Below are 22845 nucleotides of genomic sequence, written 5' to 3' on the forward strand. Positions count from 1 at the left end.
TCACAACAATTTAGTTTTGTTGTGTTTTTTTGTTTTTTTTTTTTTTTTTGGGGGGGTGGGGGATGGGTTGGTAGCATTCATTCTGAAACTTGATTAAAAGATTTAAACTTCAGAGAATTCCTAGAAAATAAATTTGCAAGAACAAAAATCCCTTGAAATCAAATAGATTACAGACACAAAATAGAGTTCAGGTCAAGCTAAGTATATTTGTGACCTTATATGACAGAAGCAATATTTAATTCAGTGGTTACAAGGTGGTGTATTTCATAAATGGTGCCAACTGGCAATACTGAATTTTACCTCATCCTGGTGAGCAGTGCAGGTCAAGAAATCCTCTTACTCTAAAGGGAAAATGGCTTTTCTGGAAAATGGCTTACTGCAAAGAACCATCCTTCCCCATATGACTGAGAAGTCATGGATGTCCCCTGTTTACCTATGAGAAGGCCAGACACCCACTCTCCAAATTCTCATTCTTTGCCTCATAGATGACAAGCCTAACTGCTTGTCTCCACTAATCAATCGGAATAAAATGCTCTTTAGCCAAACTTGAACCAGGTTTCTTTCCTACAAGCTCCTAACTCTGCTTGCCCCCAAGCCTGGGCAAGCATCAAAAAAAGTCGAAATTCCTCCCCTCCCAACGGACCCTGCTTCTCAGCTTCTCCTGGGAATGGGCGCATCACTGTGGGATAATTTCCTGGCCGACCCCACTGGCCATTCCCCCTTGTTTGTGCAGCTTCCTTTCCACAAATTCTGCTTATCTCTGCCTGCCTCCTTATCCTCTACAAGAAAAGCCTTTTTCTGTTTGGTTTCAAGATGCTCTGAGGTTTGAGATGGGAGCATTCTCCCTTTTGCAATAGTCTGTCTTTCTAATTAAAGTCTCTTTTTATTTGACACAGAAAAAAGTGTGACACAGGCTTCTTGTTCAAGCTTGATCTTGATTTCATACCATATACCAGAGTAAATTCCAACTAGATTAAAGTAGAAAAAAATTAAAGCAATAAAAACACTGAAATACATGTTAAGATTATCTTTCTATCTGGAATAGGGAAGGGAAACTAGGCAAGATGGGATATACAAAAGCCATAAAACAAAGTTTAGACATATCTGATCAGAGGCTACATTTCACTAGTTACATATTACACCTAAAATTTTATTCTCTTTTTTTTTTTTGAGATGAAGTCTTGCTCTATCACCCAGGCTGGAGTGCAGTGGCCTGAGCTCAGCTCACTGCACTCTCCACTTCCCAAGTTCAAGCGATTCTCCTGCCTCAACCTCCTGAGTAGCTGGGATTACAAGCGCCCAACACCATGCCCGGCTATTTTTTTTTTTTTTAGTAGAGATACCACGCCCGGCTATTTTTTTTTTTTTATTTTTAGTAGAGATGGGTGCTGGGATTACTGTGCCCAGCCCACATAAAATTTTTCTAATTGCACATTTAAAAAAAAACATAAAATGCAAAAGACAAAAAGAGTTTGGGGAAAAATACTGCAATGTAACTGACAGATGGTTAATATCCTTAATGGACAAAGATGTTAATATCTCTAATGTAATATCCCTAATGTACAGTGTAACTGACAGACTGTTAATATCCCTAATGTACAATGTAATTTGTACACTGTTTACAAATTGATAAGAAAAGGAAAAATCACCGCAAAGAAAACTGGACAAAGGATATGAACATTTGCAAAAGAGAAAAGCCAAATGGCCAACAGACCAAAACAATCCTCAATTGCACAAGTAGTCAGAAAAATACAAAATTAAAGACAGCAGCAACATCAAGCGCTGGAGGGGATTTGCCTTAATGAACTTAATGATTTTGCTGGTAGGACTAGGAAACTTTATAATCTTTTGGGGGAAGGAATTTGGCTATATCTATTCAGTAATGAAACACTGTTACCTGCAGTTAATAATAAAACTTCAAAACATAGGAAGCAAAACATTGAATAGCACGAGGAAAACCTGCCAATACAGTCTCTCTCTCTCCTCTCTCTGTTTCTCCCCCCCTCACATCACCCCCAGTTGACAAGCTGAAGGGAATTATCAGGAAACACACATTTTAAAAGGCCCAACGCACAAGCTTGAACCAATAGAGCCGTACAGTACAATAAATCCAACAACTAGAAGATACAGTGTTTTCAATCAAGGCACAAAACCATTTTTGAAAGCCGGCCTCGTACTTGAGCCTTAAGGCAAGTTTCATCAAATTTCAAGCTCAACGTTCTTGGGCCACTAGGCAAATGGGCTTAGAAATCACTAACACAGGGATTAACTTCTTGTTCGTTTGCGGAAATGCAAAATGGTGTTAAGACCTGTAACATTTTCTGCAGTCCCTCTAAACTCCTTCTTTGAATAATCGATTCCTAGAACAGGACGCGACGGACCAAGCTGGGTCAAACTGTCGACAGCTCCATTGGGCAGCATGTCCATCCCTGATGACCAAATCTCACCAAACGTGCAGCTGGCACTCGGCCGCCTTTGTTTCCTTCCCCTAGAATAAAACTCCGCTGCTTTCCCACGTTCCTGGAGCAGCAGCCAGAATAAAGCGCCCATGGCCTTGCCCTTTGAGTCTCGGAGGATGTTTGCCACTCCGACAATGGACTTTTAAATAATTCAGGGGTCAAAAGGCGTGTGTGTGGGGGGGAGAAGAGTTACAAATCAGCACTTGAAACCGAACACAAACAAAAATCAAACAAATCCGAACTAATACAACAAATCAAAACTTGGATCTTTAGAAGAAAACTTCAACCTTAATGCTTCCAGGAGGAAAGCAGAAAGGATAATGACTGAATTGTGAAAACGAGCCAAAATGCTCCACCACTGATGTCACACACACCTATGACTCCCTGCACAGATCCGCGGTCCCGGGCGCTGAATCCCCGCAACCCTCCGCGCCCACAGAGGTTAAACTCTCGCTGCCGGCGACTTCCGCTTCCTGGCCTAAATCTGACACGCACGACTCCCCCCGCGGCAACTGCACAGGTTCGGTGACAGCCGAGACGCCGAGCGTTTCCCGCAGCCGGCCGGGGCCCAGGTCGGAGCTGTAGCCAGCGGGGCCGCCAGGTGGGCTCCAGACGGGGCGGACACGGGGTCCCGGCCGCCGCGGGAGAGGGGTCGCCGCGTCCCACAGAGCAGTGCGGCGGCGGGTGCGGGGGCGGGGCCGGGTGCGTCTCGCGACCTGCTCCTGGGGGTGGGGGGCTGGGCGATATTTAAAGAGGCGGAGGCTCCCCGGTGGGGACGGCCTGAGGCCGAGGGCGCCCTGAGGGCGGAAGAGGCAAAGCGCCTCGCCCACCGGGGCCTCGGAGGTGACTGACTCCTAAAGGCTGCGGCGGAGGGGAGAAGCCTGGTGGTACATTCCATGGCCCAGTGCCTCGGCCACTGGAAAATCCCACAGGGGTATATCAAGTAGGGGACCGCGGGCTCAGCGGCAGAAATGACCGCCCTTCCAAGATGGCGGCTCCCGTAGAGACACTCCCAAGGGGACAGCCATGTTCCTTGCCTGACAGTCACTGAAGGAAATTGGAAAGCCCGCCTCTCCTTCGACGCACACGCGCACGCGCACGCACGCACCGGCGCAGTGTAAGGGCACCAGGTGTAATTGAGGGCGAGCGGCCGCTTCAGAGCTGACACTAAGCATGTGCAGATCAAGTCCAGAAGCGCCGGGGTCCCTCGAAGCAGTTTTCAGGACTTAAGGCTCTGGGAGTGAGTTTAACAGACGGACTTAGGGCCACTTAAGCATTGAGATAAATATGGAGATGTTATGACATGGATCAAGCATTGAGATAATTATGGGGATGTTATGACATGGATTTTGTACTCGATGATGCTCAGTAGGGTGAGTAAGGAGGCTTCTCTGGGGTCATTTAGAGGGAGGTGCAGAATGAGTGATTGGGGTTTGTGGGTGAGTGATGAATCACTAGAGAAAGTTGATGGGTAGCCTGTGGGATGAGTGTTGGGGACACCGGAGTGAATGATAAGGAGGTCTGTGGGGTGAGTGATACAGGGTCTCTAGGGTGAGTGATAAGGTGTATGTGAGATGAGTGATGAGAAGTCCGTGGGGGTGAGAAGGGGCTGTGCGGGGTGACTACTGGAGGTCTGTGAGGTGTGGGATGGGGTTTATTGGGTGATTGACCAAGGTTTCTGCTGGGTGAGTGATGCGTTTATTTGGGACTAGTGATGGGGGGCTGTGGAATCAGATATGCAGCTTCCTGGGGTCAGTGATAGGTGGTCTTTAGGTCTGAGATGAGGTTATTTCAAAAAACTACTTTTGACTTTGTTGGTCCTCCTGTATCTTTGTTTCTCTGTCATTAATATCTGACCTTAACTTCATTATTTCTTTTCTGTTTTTTTCTTTTGTTCTCATTTTTAAAGTCCTGAATTTAATGCTTATCTCTTACTATCCAGTCATTTAATTTTACAATATAAACATTCAGTTTATAAATTTTTCTCTAAGAACACTTTAGCTCCATGTCACATGTTTTGTTGTTGTTGCTGCTGTTCGGTTTTATTTTGTTTTGAGACAGGGTCTCCCTCTGTCGCCCAGAGATGGAGTGCAGTGGCACGATCATGGCTCACTGCATCCTCAACCTCCTGTGCTCAGTCGATCCTCCCAACTTAGCCTCCCAAGTACCTGGAACTATAGGCATGTGCTGCCACACCCACTAATTTTTTATTTTGTGTAGACACGGGATCTCACTATGTTGCCCAGGCTGATTTTTTTTTAAGATACAAGAATCTCTCTCTGTTGCCTAGGCTGGAGTGCAGTGGAGCCATCATGGCTCATTGCAGCCTCAACCTTCTGGGCTCAAGTGACCCTCCCACCTCGGCCTCCCAAGTTGCTGGGACTACAGGCAGGCTTGCCCAGCTAATTTTTAAAATTTGTAGAGATTGGGGTCTTGCTATGTTGCCCAGGCTGGTCTTGAACTCCTTGGCCTCAAGCAATCCTCAAGTAGTCCTCCCACCTCATCCTCCCAAAGTGCTGGAACTACAGGCGTGAGCATCCGACCCACAAGTTTTGATATGTAGCATCTCCACTATAGTTTCCTTCTAATGTTTTCTAATTGCAGTTGCAATGTTCACTCTTACCACTGGGTTATTTAGATTTGAGATTTTGATTTCTCAAAACGTTGACATTTTTGTTATTGATTTCTAAATTGTGGTTAGAGGCTGTCACCTAAGTGATCATTACGTGCAGGAATGATGCTTTTAAGTTCAATACATACCACCAAACTACTTTCCAAAACTTTTGTAAAATTGGAACTCCCACCAGCAACATATAAAAAGACTTCTACCAAAATCCTGTTCCACACTGGATTTTTTTTTTAATTTACCCCATTCTGAGGGCCAAACACAAGGGTATCTAGTTTGCCTTGATGTGCTTTTTCCTGACAACTAGTGGCTGAACATTATTTCATTCTTATTGGCCATTGAAATATATATTTAAACTTTTTCATATCCTTTGCCCTTTTTTTCCTTTAGATGGTTTGTCTTTCTTACTAATTTGTGAATATTAACCTGTATTGTAACTATATTTCCTCTATCTCTATATTTTGACTTCTGAAAGATGTCTTCACATTTGATTTTTAAAAAATCATCTATTAAGATATATCTGCCTTTTTCCTTTACAGGTTCTGAGTGTCTTGTCTTGCCTAGTGACTTCCTCATTTCATGTTCAAACAAATACGCCTTAAATTTATTTTTAATATATTTATTGTTTCAATTTTTTAAAGTTAAATTTTAATCTAACTGGAATTTATTTTGGTGTATGGTATGAGATGGAATCAGTTCGTATATTCCATTTGGATAGCTAATTTGCCAGCACCAGTCGTTAAATGAATACCCTTTTCTAATTCAATTAAATGTCATTTTTGTCACATAAGTTCCCAAATGTGTATTGTTTTATTTCTGAACTCTGTTTAGTTCTTCTGATATATGTATCTACTCCTTTGTAAAAAATCATATTAACTTTAGAAATAGTTTTAATATCATGTAGAACTAGTCCCCCTTGCTTTCTTTTTGGTTGCTTTAATTAATTTTCTTGTGCGTTTCTTCTTTTTTTTTTTTTCTGAGACGGAGTCTTGCTCTGCTGTCGCCTAGGCTGGAGTGCAGTGGCGCAATCTTGGCTCACTGCGACCTCCACCTCCCGGGTTCAAGCAATTCTCCTGCCTCGGCCTCCCGAGTAGCTGAGACTATAGGTGCGTGTCACCCTGCCCAGCTAATTTTTGTATTTTTAGTAGAGACGAGGTTTCACCATATTGGCCAGACTGGTCTCAAACTCCTGACCTCGTGATCTGCCTGCCTCGGCCTCCCAAAGTGCTGGGATTACAGGCATGAGCCACCGTGCCCGGCCTTATTCTTCCATGTAAATAAAACTATTTTATCTAGTTTCAAAAATAACCATTAAAACTATAATATTTGATAGTTTTCTTATGGGTTCAGCACCTTTTTTTTTTGAACAGTTCATTCTTAGATATTTTACCTTTGTTTTTATCATCATTGTGAATAGCATATTTTTTTCTATTTTCATAGGGAAAATCTATTTTTATAATTTTATTTCGTATTCAATCCAATTATCAAATTATTGTATGAATCTAGTTGCTTTTTACAGTCTCTTACTTTTCCTAGCTATCATATTCCATCCAATTAAAAATGATACTGTCTCTTCCTTTCAAATATTTATTCTGATCACCTCATCTTCTGTTGCACTAGTTAGAGCTTTCAGAACAATGTTGAGTGACATTTAATAGAGGGTATTGCTATCTTGTTGCTAATGTTAATGAAAATAACTTGGGCATTTTTTATTTGAATGTGAAAGGTGTTTATTCATTAATCTATTCAATAAACATTTATTGAATACCTACCCCTTGCCAGATATTGACTTTGCAACCCTGCTTGGCACTTACTAGCTATGATTTTTTTTTCTAACAGCTTTATTGTATCATTCATCTACCATAAAATTCACCCATTTAAAGCTTACAGTTCAGCAGTTCTTAGCATATTCACCGAATTGTGCAACCATCATCACAATCTAATTTTAGAGTATTTTATCATCTCAAAAGGAAACATCGTACCCATTAGCAATCATTCCTCATTCCCAACCCTCACCCTTAGCCACAGGCAACCACTAATTTACTTCCTGTCTCTATAGATTGGTCTATTCTAGACATTGTATATAAATGGAATCATAAAACATGTGGTCTTTTATGATTGTCTTATTTATTTATTTTAGACAGAGTCTCACTCTGTCGCCCAGGCTGGAGTGCAGTGGCCGGATCTCAGTTCACTGCAGCTGCCGCCTCCCGGGTTCAAGCAATTCTCCCTGCCTCAGCCTCCCAAGTAGCTGGGATTACAGGCACCTGCCACCACGCCTGGCTAGCTTTTGTATTTTTAGTAGAGACATTGGCCAGGCTGGTCTTGAACTCCTGACCTCAGGTGATCCGCCCACCTCGGCCTCCCAAAGTACTGGGACTACAGGCATGATCCACTGTGTCCGGCCATGATTGTTTTCTTTAACTTAGCCTAATGTTTTCAAAGCTCATCCATGTTATAGTATGTATTAGGACCTCATTCCTTTTATTATTTTGTTTGTTGTGGTATGAACACTTAACATGAAAGCTACCCTCTTAAATTTTGTTTTTTTGTTTGTTTGTTTTGTTTCGTTTTTTTGAGACAGAGTCTCACTCTGTCACCCAGGCTGGAGTGCAGTGGCATGATCTCGGCTCACTGCAACCTCCACCTCCCAGGTTCAAGCAATTCTCCTGCCTCAGCCTCCTGCGTAGCTGGGACTATAGGTGCGTGCCACCACACCTGGCTAATTTTTTGTATTTTTAGTAGAGACAGGATTTCAACATATTGGTCAGGCTGGTCTCGAACTCCTGACCTCAGGTAATCTACCTGCCTCGGCTTCCCAAAGTGCTGGGATTACAGGTGTGAGCCACCGCATGTGGCGTATTCTCTTGAATTTTTAAGTGCACAATACAGTACTGTTAACTATAGGTGCAATGTACAGCCAATCTCTAGAACTTCCCTCTTGTATACCTGAAATTTTATACCCGTTGAATAGCAACTTCTTATCACCCCCTCCTCTCAGCCCCTGGCAACCACCATTCTACTATCTGTTTCTATCAGTTTATTTTAGAAGTACTTCATGTCTTTTTATTCCTGAATGATATTTCATTGTATGGATACACCACATTTTGTTTATCCATTCATCAGTCGATGGACATTTGGGTTGTTTCCACTTTTTAGCTATTATGAATAATGCTGCTATGAGCATTTGCGTACAAGTTTTTGTATGGACATATGTTTTCATTTCTCTTGGGTGGATACCCAGGAGTGGAATGACTGGTATAAGGAGTGAGGTAGAAATTTACCTCTTCCCTTTTAGGATTTCTTTTTGTCTGGGCCTGAAAGTTAAATTGACATAAGACAGATCAACAGAGAAAAGTGTACAGATTTATTTAATACAAGTTTTATGTGGCACAGGAGCCTTCATAAAGAAATGAAGACCCAAAGTAGTAGTTAAAGTCAATCACTTATATACTGGATTGGACAAAGAATACTTAAGTTGTGAAAAAGCAACTCAGTTATGTGGGGAGGCTTAAAACATAAGAGTTTTAAAAAATTTTTTTGGCTTATTTCTCTAAGAAAAAAAGTTATTTTTCATAAGATCTGTACACAATTCTCTTGCTCTCAATTTCCTGGCCTTGATAGTAAGAATGTGGCATTCCACCTGGGCACGGTGGCTCCGGCCTGTAATCCCAGCACTTTGGGAGGCCGAGGTGGGTGGATCACCTGAGGTCAGGAGTTTGAGACCAGCCTGGCCAACATGGTGAAACACCATCTCTATTAAAAATACAAAAACTAGCTGGGCGTGGCGGCGGGCGCCAGTAATCCCAGCTACTTGGGAGGCTGAGGCAGGAGAATCGCTTGAGCCCGGGAGGCAGAGGTTGCAGTGAGCAGAGATCGTGCCACTGCACTCCAGCCTGGGTGACAGAGCGAGACTCAGTCTCCAAAAAAAGGCCAGGTGCGGTGGCTCACGCCTGTAATCCCAACACTTTGGGAGGCCGAGGCGTGCAGATCATGAGGTCAGGAGATCGAGACCAGCCTGGCCAACATGGTGAAACCCCATCTCTACTAAAAATACAAAAATTAGCTGGGTGTGCTGGCGCGCGCCTGTAGTGAGGCAGGAGAATCACTTGAACCCGGGAAGTAGAGGCTGCAGTGAGCTGAGATTGCGCCACTGCACTCCAGCCTGGGCGACAGAGCAAGACTTTGTATCAAAAACAAAAACAAAAACAAAAAAAGAATGTGGCATTCCTTCTAGTAGAGGGAGGGCATCTTTCACGTGGGAATTTCATCTCCCACTTTTAAGAAACAGAGGGAAGGTCAGTATGATCTTCCTGCACCTGCTGCTTTTCAAGCGCCTGTAAATCAAAATAGCCAGTATTCCAGAGTGGTGTGTGTGTGTGTGTATTTTTTTTTTTTTTTTTAGATGGAGTTTCGTTCTTATTGCCCAGGCTGGAGTGCAATGGTGCGATCGTGGCTCACCACAACCTCCACCTCCTGGATTCAAGCGATTCTCCTGCCTCAGCCTCCCGAGTAGCTGGGATTATAGGCATGCACCACCACGCCTGGCTAATTTTGTATTTTTAGTAGAGATGGGGTTTCTCTATGTTGGTCAGGCTGGTCTTGAACTCCCGACCTCAGGTGATCCACCCGCCTCGGCCTTCCAAAATGCTGGGATTACAGGCTTGAGCCACCACACCCAGCCAGAGTGGTATATTTTTAACTCCTTCACTGGATCACATGGCATACCCATATGTTTAACGTTTTTTTGTTTGTTTGTTTGTTTTTTTGAGACAGAGTCTCACTCTGTCACCCAGGCTGGAGTGCAGTGGTGCTAACTCCGCTTACTGCAAGCTCCACCTCCCAGGTTCAAGCGATTCTTCTGCCTCAGTCTCCCAAGTAGCTAGGATTACAGGCACCCACCACCATGCCCAGCTAATTTTTGTACTTTTAGTAGAGACAGGGTTTCACCATGTTGGCCAGGCTGGTCTCGAACTCCTGACCTCAAGCGATCCACCCGCCTCAGCCTCCCAAAGTGCTAGGATTACAGGCATGAGCCACTGCGCCCAGCCTTCTATGTTTAACATTTTGAAGAATTGCCAAACCATTTTCCAAAACGGCTGCATCACTTTATATCCCAGCAGCAATGTATGAGGGTTCCAGTTTATCACATCCTTGCTAATGCTTATTGTCTTTTTAATTCTAGCCTTCCTAGTAGGTGTGAAGTGGTATCTTGTGGTTTTGATTTCCATTTCTCTAGTGGCCACTGATGTTGAGCATATTTTCCTGTACTTATTGCCCATCTGTATATCTTCTTTGAAGAAATAGCTATTCAAATCCTTGGCCTATTTTTAAATTGAATTGTCTTTGTATTATCAAGTTGTAAGAGCTCTTTAGATAATCTCGATAGAAGTCCCTTGTCACATATGTGATTTGCATGTATTTCCTGTCATTCTGTGGGTGTTTGTTGTTGTTGTTGTTGTTGTTGTTTTGTTTTTTTTCTGAGACAGAGTCTCACTCTGTTGCCTAGGCTGGAGCGCAGTGGTGCCATCTCGGCTCACTGCAACCTCTGCCTCCCGGGTTCAAGCAATTCTCATGCCTCAGCCTCCCAAGTAGCTGGGATTACAGGTGTGCATCACCACACGCAGCTAATTTTTGTATTTTTAGTAGAGACAGGGTTTCACCATTTCAGCCAGGCTGGTCTGGAACTCCTGGCCTCAAGTGATCCGCCTGCCTCGACCTCCCAAAGTACTGGGATTACAGATGTGAGCCACCGTGCCCAGCCTCTGTGTCTTTTCACTTTCCTGATGGTGTCCTTATAGTTTTCATGTTCCTATCTTGATTTGTATTTTTCTTAGGAATAGCTCTTGAATTATGTCAGATGCCTTTTTGATGTAATAGCCTAATGGTGTTATTTTCCTAAATTGGTTGTTGTAATGAATGATATTGATATATAATGTGGATCCATCCTTGCCTTCCTGGGATAATTCTGTTGGTCAAGGGCAATTTTTCTTATGAGTCATGGTCGGATTTGAGTTAGTAATGTATTTTTTTCTTTTTCCTCAACTCCATGTCCCCCCATTCACAATTCAGACCAGGACTAGGGCCTGGGCAGAGGTATATATAGGGTAGGAGCTCTTCTCTTTCTATACAGTCAGTATAAGAACAGAGAAGGCAGGCCCAATTCTTTTTCCATACAGTCAGTGTAAGAACACAGCCTATGGTAAGCACCAGGAGGCCTGAGTTAGTAATATTTTATTTAGAATTTTTGCAACTATAAAAAATTTGCTTACAGTTTTCTTGTTTTTACTATATTTAACAAGTGTTGGTATTAAGGTTATGCCAGTTATTAAAAGGAAATCAGGAGATTTCCTTTTTTTTTTTTTTTTTTTTTGAGACGGAGTCTCGCTCTGTCGCCCAGGCTGGAGTGCAGTGGCGCAATCTCCGCTCACTGCAAGCTCCGCCTCCCGGGTTCACGCCATTCTCCTGCCTCAGCCTCTCCGAGTAGCTGGGACTACAGGCGCCCGCCATTACACCCGGCTAATTTTTTGTATTTTTAGTAGAGACGGAGTTTCACCGTGTTAGCCAGGATGGTCTCGATCTCCTGACCTAGTGATCCACCCGCCTCGGCCTCCCAGAGTGCTGGGATTACAGGCATGAGCCACCGCGCCCGGCCGAGATTTCCGTTTTTTATCTGTTAAAATAGCATAGACATTCTCTTAAGTTCAACTATATACACATTTAGAACTGATGCCTTTTTTAAAATGCCAAATTTTAACTATTTTATTTTCTCTGATTATTGCTCTACAGATTTCTGGTGGGGGGGATTAATTTTGGTAGTGTATGTTGGCTAGGGATGTTATGTTTTTGTGCATCTGTGCATAATGCTTCATTAATTTACCTTGATCATTTCCATACCTGTGGCAATAGCTTCTTTTTTCACTCATGTGTGTGGATGTATATATACATATATATATATATTTTTTTTTTCCTTTCTCTTTTACCTTGATCAGGGTTCTCATGAATATTGTGTTATCTTCTTTTAATTTCTTTTTTTTTTCAGCCTCCCAAGTAGCTGGGATTACAGGCGCACACCACCACACTCAGCTAATTTTTTGTATTTTTAGTAGAGACGGGGTTTCACTATGTTGGCCAGACTGGTCTCGAACTTCTGACCTCGTGATCTGCCCGCCTTGGCCTCCCAAAGTGCTGAGATTACAGGCATGAGCTACTGCGCCCTGACTTTTCTTTTCCTTTTTTTGAGACAAGGTCTCCCTCTGTCATCCAGGCTAGAGTGCAGTGGTGCGATTTCGGCTCACTGCAACCTGCACCTCCTGGGCTCAAGCAATCCAGCTAATTTTTGTTGTTGTTGTCTGTTTGTTTGTTTGTTTTTTGAGATGGAGTCTCGCTCTGTTGCCCAGGCTGGAATGCAGTGGTGCGATCTCGGCTCACCTCAACCTCTGCCTCACAATTTCAAGCGATTCTTCCACCTTAGCCTCCCGAGTAGCTGAGATTGCAGGTGTGTGCCACCATGCCTGGCTAATTTTTGTATTTTTAGTAGAGACAGGGTTTCACCATGTTGGCCAGGCTGGTCTGGAATTCCTGAACTCAGGTGATCCATCCACCTCGGCCTCCCAAAGTGCTGGGATTACAGGCGTGAGCTACTGCACCTGGCCTTTTTTTTTTTTTTTTTTTAATTTCTTGGATTGAACAGCTAGTTCATTTACCTTTAGCTTTTATTTTTAAACATTAAAAATAATTAGGCCAAAATATTCTTTTTTCCTCTGCAACTCTAGCCAAAGATAAAATATTCTTTAAATATAGCTTTAGCTATGTCTCCAAATTTGTTATGAAGTCTAAAATTTTGTTATCAAATGCCATCTTCAATCTGTATATGTTTAGAGAATATTTCTTAATTGAAATCTGGATTTGGTAGTTTATCTCTTTATTACCTATTTATGACTTTACAGGATTATAGTCAATGTAGCCTGCCAAAACTCTAATTTTTAGATGTATCAAGATTTTTTGAGTCCAAATTACATAATTTTTAAAAATTTTTGTAAACTATGCCATGGGTCTAAGAGAAGAGAGTATATTCATTGGGTAAAGTTAAGTTATGTGTCTTAAGCCTAGCTTGTTGATTATATTTCTCAAATCTACTTTACTTGTTTTCTGTTTGTTTGTTTGTTTACTTGATCCATTATATCATAGAAGAGATACAATAAAATCTCCTGGCATAATTATGATTTTTCTTAAACTTTTTATTTTGAAATAATTATAAATTCATAGGAAGTTGCAAACATAGCACAGAGCCCTGTATACGCTCACCCAGTTTTCTCCAATGATTACATCTTATAAAATCACAATACAATATAAAAATGTAGAATTTGACATTGGTACAAGGTGTGTGCATAGTTCTTCTTTGTTTTTTGTGGGGTTTTTTGTTTGTTTGTTTGTTTTTTTGAGACAGAGTCTTGCTCTGTTACCCAGGCTGGAGTGCAATGCCACAATCTCTGCTCGCTGCAACCTCCGCTCACTGCAACCTCTGCCTCCCGGGTTCAAGCAGTTCTCCTGCCTCGGCCTCCCAAATAGCTGGAATTACAAGCACGCGCCACCACGCCCAGCTAATTTTTGTATTTTTAGTAGAGATGGGGTTTCACCGTGTTGGCCAGGCTGGTCTCGAACTCCTGACCTCATGATCCACCTGCTTTGGCCTCCCAAAGTGCTGGGATTACAGGTGTGAGTCACTGCACCCGGCCTAGTGTGTGCATAGTTCTATGTCGTTTTGTCATGTGCATAGATTCATGTAACAGCCACCACAATCAAGATACAGAACTACTACTCCTTTATAGTCTTCTTTTTTTTTTTTTTTTTCTGTGAGACAGAGTCTCGCTCTGTCGCCCAGGCTGGAGTGCAGTGGCGCGATCTTGGCTCACTACAAGCTCCACCTCCCGGGTTCACGCCATTCTCCTGCCTCAGCCTCCCGAGTAGCTGGGACTACAGGTACCTGCCACCACCACACCCGGCTAAATTTTTGTATTTTTAATAGACACGGGGTTTCACCGTGTTAGCCAGGATGGTCTCAATCTCCTGACCTCGTGATCTGCCCGCCTCGGCCTCCCAAAGTGCTGGGATTACAGGCATGAGCCACCGTGCCCGGCCTAGTCTTTTTTTTTTTTTTAGACAGGTTCTCACTGTGTTGCTCAGGCTGAAGTACAGTAGGGCCATCATCACTCACTGCAGCCTCAAACTCTTGGGTTCAAGTGATCCTCCCGCCTTGGCCTCCTGAGTATCTGAGACTACAGGAGCATGCCACCATGCCTGGCTACTTTCTAAATTTTTTGTAGAGATGGGGGTCTCACCATGTTGCCCAGGCTGGTCTCAAACTCCTGGCCTCAAGCGATCCGCCCACCTTGGCCTCCCAAAGTGCTGGGGTTACAGGCACAAACCACTGTGCCCAGACCTTTTATAGTCTTTACTCCCACCACCATCCCTAACCCCTGGCAACCAACCATCTGCTTCTCATTTCTCTAGTTTTGCCATTTTGAGAATGTTATATAAATGGAACCATACAGTCTGTGATTTTTTTTTTTTTTTTTTTGAGATGGAGTTTCACTCTGTCACCCAGGCTGGAGTGCAGTGGCACAATCTTGGCTCACTGCAACCTCCTCCTGGGTTCAAGTGGTTCTCCTGCCTCAGCATCCTGAGTAGCTGGGATTACAGGTGCCTGCCACCATGCCCAGCTAATTTTTGTATTTTTAGTAGAGATGGGGTTTCACCATGTTGGCCAGGCTGGTCTCAAACTCCTGATCTCAGGTGATCCGCACACCTTGGCCTCCCAAAGTGCTGGGATTACAGGCGTGAGCCACTGCGCCTGGCCCAATGTGTGTGATCTTTTGAGGCTGGTTTTTTCACTCAGCATAATGTCCTTGAAAACCATCCAAACTGTTGCTAGAACGATAATTCATTTCTTTTTGTTGCTGAATAGTATTCCATATTATAGATTTACTACAGTTTGTTTAGTCATTCACCTATTGAGGGCCATTTTGCTTGTTTCCAGTCTGAGGCTATTACATATCAAGCTGTAATGAACAATCTTGTACAGGTTTTTGTATACACATAAGATTTCCTTTCTCTGGGATGAATGCCCAGAAGTGCAATTGCTGGATCAAGTCATAAGTATTTTAGTTTTTAAAGAAGCTGCCAAACTATTTTCCAGAGTGGCTGTACCACTTTACATTCCTGCTGGCAATATGTTAGAGATCTAGTTTATCTGCATCCTCTCCAACATTTGGTAAAGACCAAAATTCGAAGAAAGGAAAATAGTTAAAATGTACCATTTTTAAAAGGCACCAGTTCTAAATGTGTTTATAGCTGAACTTTAAAGAAGATAATAGCGATGCCATTTTAACACATAAAAATAAATTTCCTGAGTTCCTTTTAAAAACTGGCATAACCTTAATAGCAACACTTGTTAAATATAATACAAAAACAATTATGATTTTTAAGATTTCATGTGGTTTAATGCATTTGTGCTGGTTTTGTTTGTATGCCTTGAATGATCCTGAAGGTTTATGCCAGTTAGTACTTCTTTGTTTCTTTTATTATTAAAAGATTTTCCCCTTTTTTGTTAATCTGTTGAATGCTTTGGACCTTAATTTCCCCCACGATAATTGTATTTTCAGACCTCCTTTCATTTTCTTGGTATTTGCCTAGTAAATTGTATAGTTTTAAATCCTCATTGAAATATAACATAATACAGAAAAGTACACACATTGTGCATATTTAGCTTGATGATTTTTTAACAGACCAGACAAACCTGCATAGCCACCACCTAGATGAAGACATGTTTCTAGCTCTCAAGAAGTCATGTTTTTTAGCTGGGTGTGGTGGCATGCACCTGTAGTCCCAGCGACTTAGGAGGCTGAGGCAGGACGATTACTTGAGCTCAGGAGTTTGAGGCTGCGGTGAGTTATGATCATGCCACTGCACTCCTGGCTGGGTGACAGAGCAGGACCCTGTCTCTGAAAAAAGATTTTTTTTTGTAGGCCAGGCGCAGTGGCTTATGCCTGTATTCCCAGCACTTTGGGGGGCCGAGGCGGATGGATCACAAGGTCAGGAGTTTGAGACCGGCCTGACAAATATGGTGAAACCCCGTGTCTACTAAAAATGTAAAAATTAGCCGGGTGTGGTGGTGGACGCCTGTAATCCCAGCTACTCAGGAGGCTGAGGCAGGAGAATTGCTTGAACTCGGGAGGCAGATGTTGCAGTGAGCCAAGATCGTGCCACTGCACTCCAGCCTGGGCGACAGAGCAAGACGCTGTCTCAAAAAAAAAAAAAAAGTTTTAAAGAAGCCATGTTTCTTTCTTTGGAGGCTGAGGCAGGCAGATCATGAGGTCGAGAGATTGAGACCATCCTGCCCAACATGGTGAAACCCCATCTCTACTAAAAATACAAACATTAGCTGGGCATGGTGGCGCAAGCCTATAGTCCCAGCTACTCAGGAGGCTGAGGCAGGAGAATCGCTTGAACCCTGGAGGTGGAGGTTGCAGTGAGCCGAGATCTCACCACTGCATGCCAGGCTGGAGACAGAGCAAGACTCTGTCTCAAAAAAAAAAAAAGAAGCCATGTTTTCTTTGAAATGTATATAAACATAATCATATGGCATTGCTTCATTGCTCTTTTGAGTCTGGCTTCTTTAGTTTAACAGAGTGTTCATGGGATGAGACTCACGCGTGTTGAGTATAGCAATTTATTCTTTCTCATTGCTGTGTGGTGTTTCCTTGTATAAATATAACACAACTTGTCTATCCATTCTGATGTTGATGGGCATTTACATAATTTTTAGTTTTGAATAAAGCTACCATGAACATTATCATCTCTTTTAGTAAACATATATTTGCATTTCTCTTGAGTGAGAGAGAACTGGAGTCAAATAGCAGGGTCATAGGATGTTGCATGTATTCACCATTAATAGATACTACCAAACAGTTTTTCAAAGTGTATGTACTAGTTTATGATCCTAACAAGCAATCTATGAGTTTTAGCTGCTCCACATCCTTGACCACTCTTGTTTATTTCCCATCTTTTTCATTTTGGCAATTTCTGGTGGGATTATCTTATTGTAGATATGGAGGATTATGTGGAGGATTATCTTATTGTAGTTTAACTTCTATTTCCTTGCCAACTGGTGAAGTCGAGCATCTTTTTATAAACTTATTTGCTGTTTGGATATTTTCTTTGTGAAACGCCTGTTCCTTTTGCCCTTTTTCTGTGGCTCTTAGTGATTTCTAGACATTCTTGATATATTTGAGATATTAATCATTTGTCAAATATAGGTATTACGATTACCTTCTGCCACTGTAGGATTTGCCTTTACATTTTTAATTTTATCCTCTGATGAACAGAAGTCCTTAATTTTAATGTAGTCCAATTTAGGTATCCTTTATCAGGACTTAATATAAAGCACATTAATTAAGACTATAACACTGGTCCAAGAATAGACAAATAAACCAATGGAAATACAGAGTTCAGGAATGGCCCCCACATATATGATCACAAGGGGACACTACAGAGCAGTGGAGAAAGGATAGTCTTTTCTTTTTTTTTCTTTTTTGGAGACAGAGTCTCACTCTATCCCCCCAGGCTGGAGTGCAGTGGTGAGATCTCGGCTCACTGTAACCCCCGCCTCCTGGGTTCAAGCAATTCTTCTGCCTCAGCCTCCCGAGTAGCTGCAATTACAGGTGTCTGCCACCATGCCTGGCTAATTTTTGTATTTTCAGTAGAGATAGGGTTTTACCGTATTGGCCAGGCTGACCTTGAACTCCTGAGCTCAGGTGATCCGCCCACCTCAGCCTCCCAAAGTGTTGGGATTACAGACATGAGCCACTGTGCCCGGCCATGGGTAGGCTTTTCAATAAATGGTGCTGGATCATCTTGCTTCCATATGAAAGAAATGAATCTTGACTCTAACACATACCACACGCTAAAATCCTTCCCAGATGCACTGTGGACCTACATGTGAAAGCTAAAATGATAAAACTTTCACATGACCCTGAGGTAGGTGAAGGTTTCCTAACAAGCCAACCATAAAGGAAAGAATGATCAACGATATGGTGTGTTTCTATCAAATGCTTCATTTCACATCTTCATCATTTTGTTTTAGACATGTTGCAACTATATTTTGTTTTTTAGCCCAGTCCCATAATCTTTGTCTTTTATAGCAGAATTCAACTCATTTCAATTTCTTTGCATTATAACATACTTGATTTTATGCCTCCTATTATTTTTTTTCCTTTTTTTCTCCTATTATTTTTTGTTTGCTTTTTTTTTTTTTGAAACAGAGTCTCACTCTGTCCCCCCAGGCTGGAGTGCAGTGGCACGATCTCGGCTCACTGCAACCTCCGCCTCCTGGGTTCAAGCAATTCTCATGCCTTAGCCTCCCGAGTAGCTGGGATTACAGGCGCCTGCCACCACGCCCGGCTAATTTTTGTATTTTTAGTAGAGATAGAGTTTCACCATGTTGACCAGGCTGGTGTCAAACTCCTGACCTCAGGTGATCTGCCTGCCTCAGCCTCCCAAAGTGCTGGGATTACAAGTGTGAGCCACTGCGCCCGGCCGGTCGTGTTTCTCTTTTTTTTTTTGAGACGGAGTTTCGCTCTGTCACCCAGGCTGGAGTGCAGTGGCACAATCTCAGCTCACTGCAACCTCCGCCTCCCGGGTTCAAGCAATTCCCCTGCCTCAACCTGCTGAGTAGCTGGGATTACAGGCACACACCACCACACGCAGCTAATTTTTGTAATTTTAGTAGAGATGGGGTTTCGCCATGTTGGCCAGGATGGTCTTGAACTCCTGACCTCGTGATTCACCTGTCTCGACCTCCCAATGTGCTGGGATTACAGGTGTGAGCCACTGCACCCGTCCTCGGTCATGTTTCTCTTAATCTCCTTTTAGGTTTTTATTACTTTTGAATTTTGATTGTTTGGAATTTTGATTATTTTTTAATCAATTTCTGCTAGTAGTTGCCTTTACCTTCCTTACAAATATGATTGTATATATTTTCTATATTACTAAATCCAAATAATATGGTACCAATATCTGCCCATGGAAATTTGTAATTTGCCTTCTCCTCATTTCACTCAGTAAATTTTCCCAGGGAATTTGTTTGTTTGTTTGTGTTTTTTTTATTATTATTATACCTTAAGTTTTAGGGTACATGTGCACAATGTGCAGGTTTGTTATGTATGTATACATGCGCCATGTTGGTGTGCTGCACCCATTAACTCGTCATTTAGCATTAGGTGTATCTCCAAATGCTATCCCTCCCCCCTCCCCCCACCCCACAACAGTCCCCGGAGTGTGTGTGATGTTCCCCTTCCTATGTCCACGTGTTCTCATTGTTCAGTTCCCACCTATGAGTGAGAACATGTGGTGTTTGGTTTTTTGTCCTTGAGATAGTTTGCTGAGAATGATGGTTTCCAGTTTCATCCATGTCCCTACAGAGGACATGAACTGATCATTTTTTATGGCTGCATAGTATTCCATGCTGTATATGTGCCACATTTTCTTAATCCAGGCTATCGTTGTTGGACATTTGGGTTGGTTCCAAGTCTTTGCTATTGTGAATAGTGCCACAATAAACGTACGTGTGCATGTGTCTTTAGAGCAGCATGATTTATAATCCTTTGGGTATATACCCAGTAATGGGATGGCTGGGTCAAATGGTATTTCTAGTTCTAGATCCCTGAGGAATTGCCACACTGACTTCCACAATGGTTGAACTAGTTTACAGTCCCACCAACAATGTAAAAGTGTTCCTATTTCTCCACATCCTCTCCAGCACCTGTTGTTTCCTGACTTTTTAATGATTGCCATTCTAACTGGTGTGAGATGGTATCTCATTGTGGTTTTGATTTGCATTTCTCTGATAAGCAACTTCAGCAAAGTCTCAGGATACAAAATCAATGTGCAAAAATCACAAGCATTCTTATACACCGGTAACAGACAGAGAGCCAAATCATGAGTGAACTCCCATTCACAATTCCTTCAAAGAGAATAAAATACTTAGGAATCCAACTTACAAGGGACGTGAAGGACCTCTTCAAGGAGAACTACAAACCACTGCTCAATGAAATAAAAGAGGATACAAACAAATGGAAGAACATTCCATGCTCATGGGTTGGAAGAATCAATATCATGAAAATGGCCATACTGCCCAAGGTAATTTATAGATTCAATGCTATCCCCATCAAGCTACCAATGACTTTCTTCACAGAATTGGAAAAAACTACTTTAATGTTCATATGGAACCAAAAAAGAGCCCGCATCGCCAAGTCAATCCTAAGCCAAAAGAACGAAGCTGGAGGCATCACACTACCTGACTTCAAACTATACTACAAGGCTACAGTAACCAAAACAGCATGGTACTGGTACCAAAACAGAGATATAGATCAATGGAACAGAAAAGAGCCCTCAGAAATAATGCCACATATCTACAACCATCTGATCTTTGACAAACCTGACAAAAACAAGCAATGGGGAAAGGATTCCCTATTTAATAAATGGTGCTGGGAAAACTGGCTAGCCATATATAGAAAGCTGAAACTGGATCCCTTCCTTACACCTTATACAAAAATTAATTCAAGATGGATTAAAGACTTACATGTTAGACCTAAAACCATAAAAACCCTAGAAGAAAACCTAGGCAATACCATTCAGGACATAGGCATGGGCAAGGACTTCATGTCTAAAACACCAAAAGCAATGGCAACAAAAGCCAAAATTGACAAATGGGATCTAATTAAACCAAAGAGCTTCTGCACAGCAAAAGAAGCTACCATCAGAGTGAACAGGCAACCTACAGAATGGGAGAAAATTTTCACAACCTACTCATCTGACAAAGGGCTAATATCCAGAATCTACAATGAACTCAAACAAATTTACAAGAGAAAAACAAACAACCCCATCAAAAAGTGGGCAAAGGACATGAACAGACACTTCTCAAAAGAAGACATTTATGCAGCCAAAAAACACATGAAAAAATGCTCATCATCACTGGCCATCAGAGAAATGCAAATCAAAACCACAATGTTTGTGTTTTTTTTGAGACAGTCTCTCTCTGTCACCCAGGCTGGAGTGCAGTGGTGCGAACCTCCGCCTCCCGGGTTCAAGCAATTCTCCTACCTCAGCCTCCCGAGTAGCTGGGACTACAGGTGCGTGCCACCACGCCCAGCTAATTTTTTATATTTTTAGTGTTTCACAGTGTTAGCCAGAATGGTCTTGATCTCCTGACTTCGTGATCCACTCACCTTGGCCTCCCAAAGTGCTGGAATTACAGGTGTGAGCCACGGCACCCGGCCAGGGAATTTTTAAATTTCCACATAGTTAATAGTAACAGCCTTATTTACTACAAATGCCCAGTTACATTGTTTTTCTTTATCCAGATATAATTATATATCAATTGCAAGAATCCTTTCTCAAAACTGCTTTCCTGTTTTGAGGTTTCTGTTTCTATTCCATTTACCATTGTTTAGACTATTCCCTTGAGTGTTCTCCTGAGATTGGAATATTGGCATGAAATGCTAAAATGCTTTTATGTCTAAAATTGTCTTTCTTTTGCTCTGACAAAAGAATGGTATCTAGCTAGGGCAGGTTTAGAATTCTTGGATCTCAGTCCTTCTGTCTCAATAATTTGTAGAGTTTTCTTCTAACATGGCTTCTGTTGTTGCAAATAAATCTAGTGCCATTGTGATCCCTTTTCCTTGTAAATGACGTGTTGGTTCTGCCTGGAAGTGTTGGAAATGTCAGTATCTGAGGTCATCGATTCAGTCCATGAGAGTTTATTGATTGGGGTGCTAAGGTGGTGAATGATTGCAAGTCTGGGATTCACAGGGATTACAAGTCAGTTTTGGGGGGCCTGGATTGGGACCTATGGACATTGGTTATTATAGTACTGTGTGAGTTGCTTTGTCATGGACTAGAACTTCTATTACTGAGGGTTTTATGGGAGTCATTGATCCTATTGATGGTGTGCTGCCTGGGTTGGTGATAATTTGAGGAGCCTGTGGAAACCAGTTGATGACACCATTTGGGACACAGTTTTTTGTCAACAGTGTGGGCTATAGGGATTTGGGAGCCTGTGCAGACCTGCAGGTTTTCAGGGCCTGATGGGAAGGGATAAGTATGAGTTTTCATCTTTGACAGAAGAGGATGGGCTCTATCCTTTGCATAGAATGTACACTGAATTACACAGAAGCTCAGTTTATACTCAAGTGGCATGGTCACCCCTCAGCCAGAGCACTTTGAAGCTAGCAGGAACCACAGTGTTTATTGTGATTCCGCCATGTATAGATAGAGTACCAAATGGCTCAGTAGTTAAGAAAGTATGCTTTGGAGCCAGGCATACCTGGGTTTGAATCCTTGTCCTTCCCCCTCATCTGAGTGATCCTTGGGCAAATTTCTTAATATTTCTGAACAGCTCTATCTGATGGTAAATGGGATTAGTAATAATAGTAATGCCTAGTCCACAGGATGAGTGTGAAAATTAAATGAGGTACCTAATAAAACATGCCTTGCACCTTGTAATAATAGCACTATTTAATATGAGTTGAGCATGTTCCAGGTACCAAGTAGGTGTGCGTAGAAGCATCATTTCATTTAATTCTAACAACCCTATGAGATAGGTATTTTCATCCTGTTATAAGATGAAACTTCACATAAAGTGACTTCCCCAAATCCTAGCTAGAACATAGAAGAGCTTAAATATAAACCCTCATTCATTTT

The 22845-nt window shown here is 42.3% G+C and overlaps 1 protein-coding gene and 1 pseudogene across 8 annotated transcripts in view; one reads left to right on the forward strand and one right to left on the reverse strand.

The window, feature by feature from the left end:
• The first annotated feature begins 2523 nt into the window (after positions 1-2523).
• The window catches only part of ZNF41 (zinc finger protein 41), a 44260-nt gene continuing 23938 nt past the window's right edge, over positions 2524-22845 (forward strand). For 3 of the 8 annotated variants that reach the window (XM_030807112.1, XM_030807114.1, XM_030807115.1), the window contains exon 1: positions 2524-3060. The gene's annotated coding sequence lies outside the window, so the exon portion shown is untranslated. Of the gene's footprint in view, positions 3061-3531; positions 3833-22845 lie in introns of those variants that run through there. The other 5 variants (XM_030807116.1, XM_003271031.4, XM_030807118.1 and 2 more) reach the window with 4 other exon arrangements.
• On the reverse strand, positions 11133-11304 carry LOC115833451 (annotated as a pseudogene).

The sequence above is a fragment of the Nomascus leucogenys genome, chromosome X, assembly GCF_006542625.1.
Source record: "Nomascus leucogenys isolate Asia chromosome X, Asia_NLE_v1, whole genome shotgun sequence".
NCBI lineage: Eukaryota > Metazoa > Chordata > Mammalia > Primates > Hylobatidae > Nomascus > Nomascus leucogenys.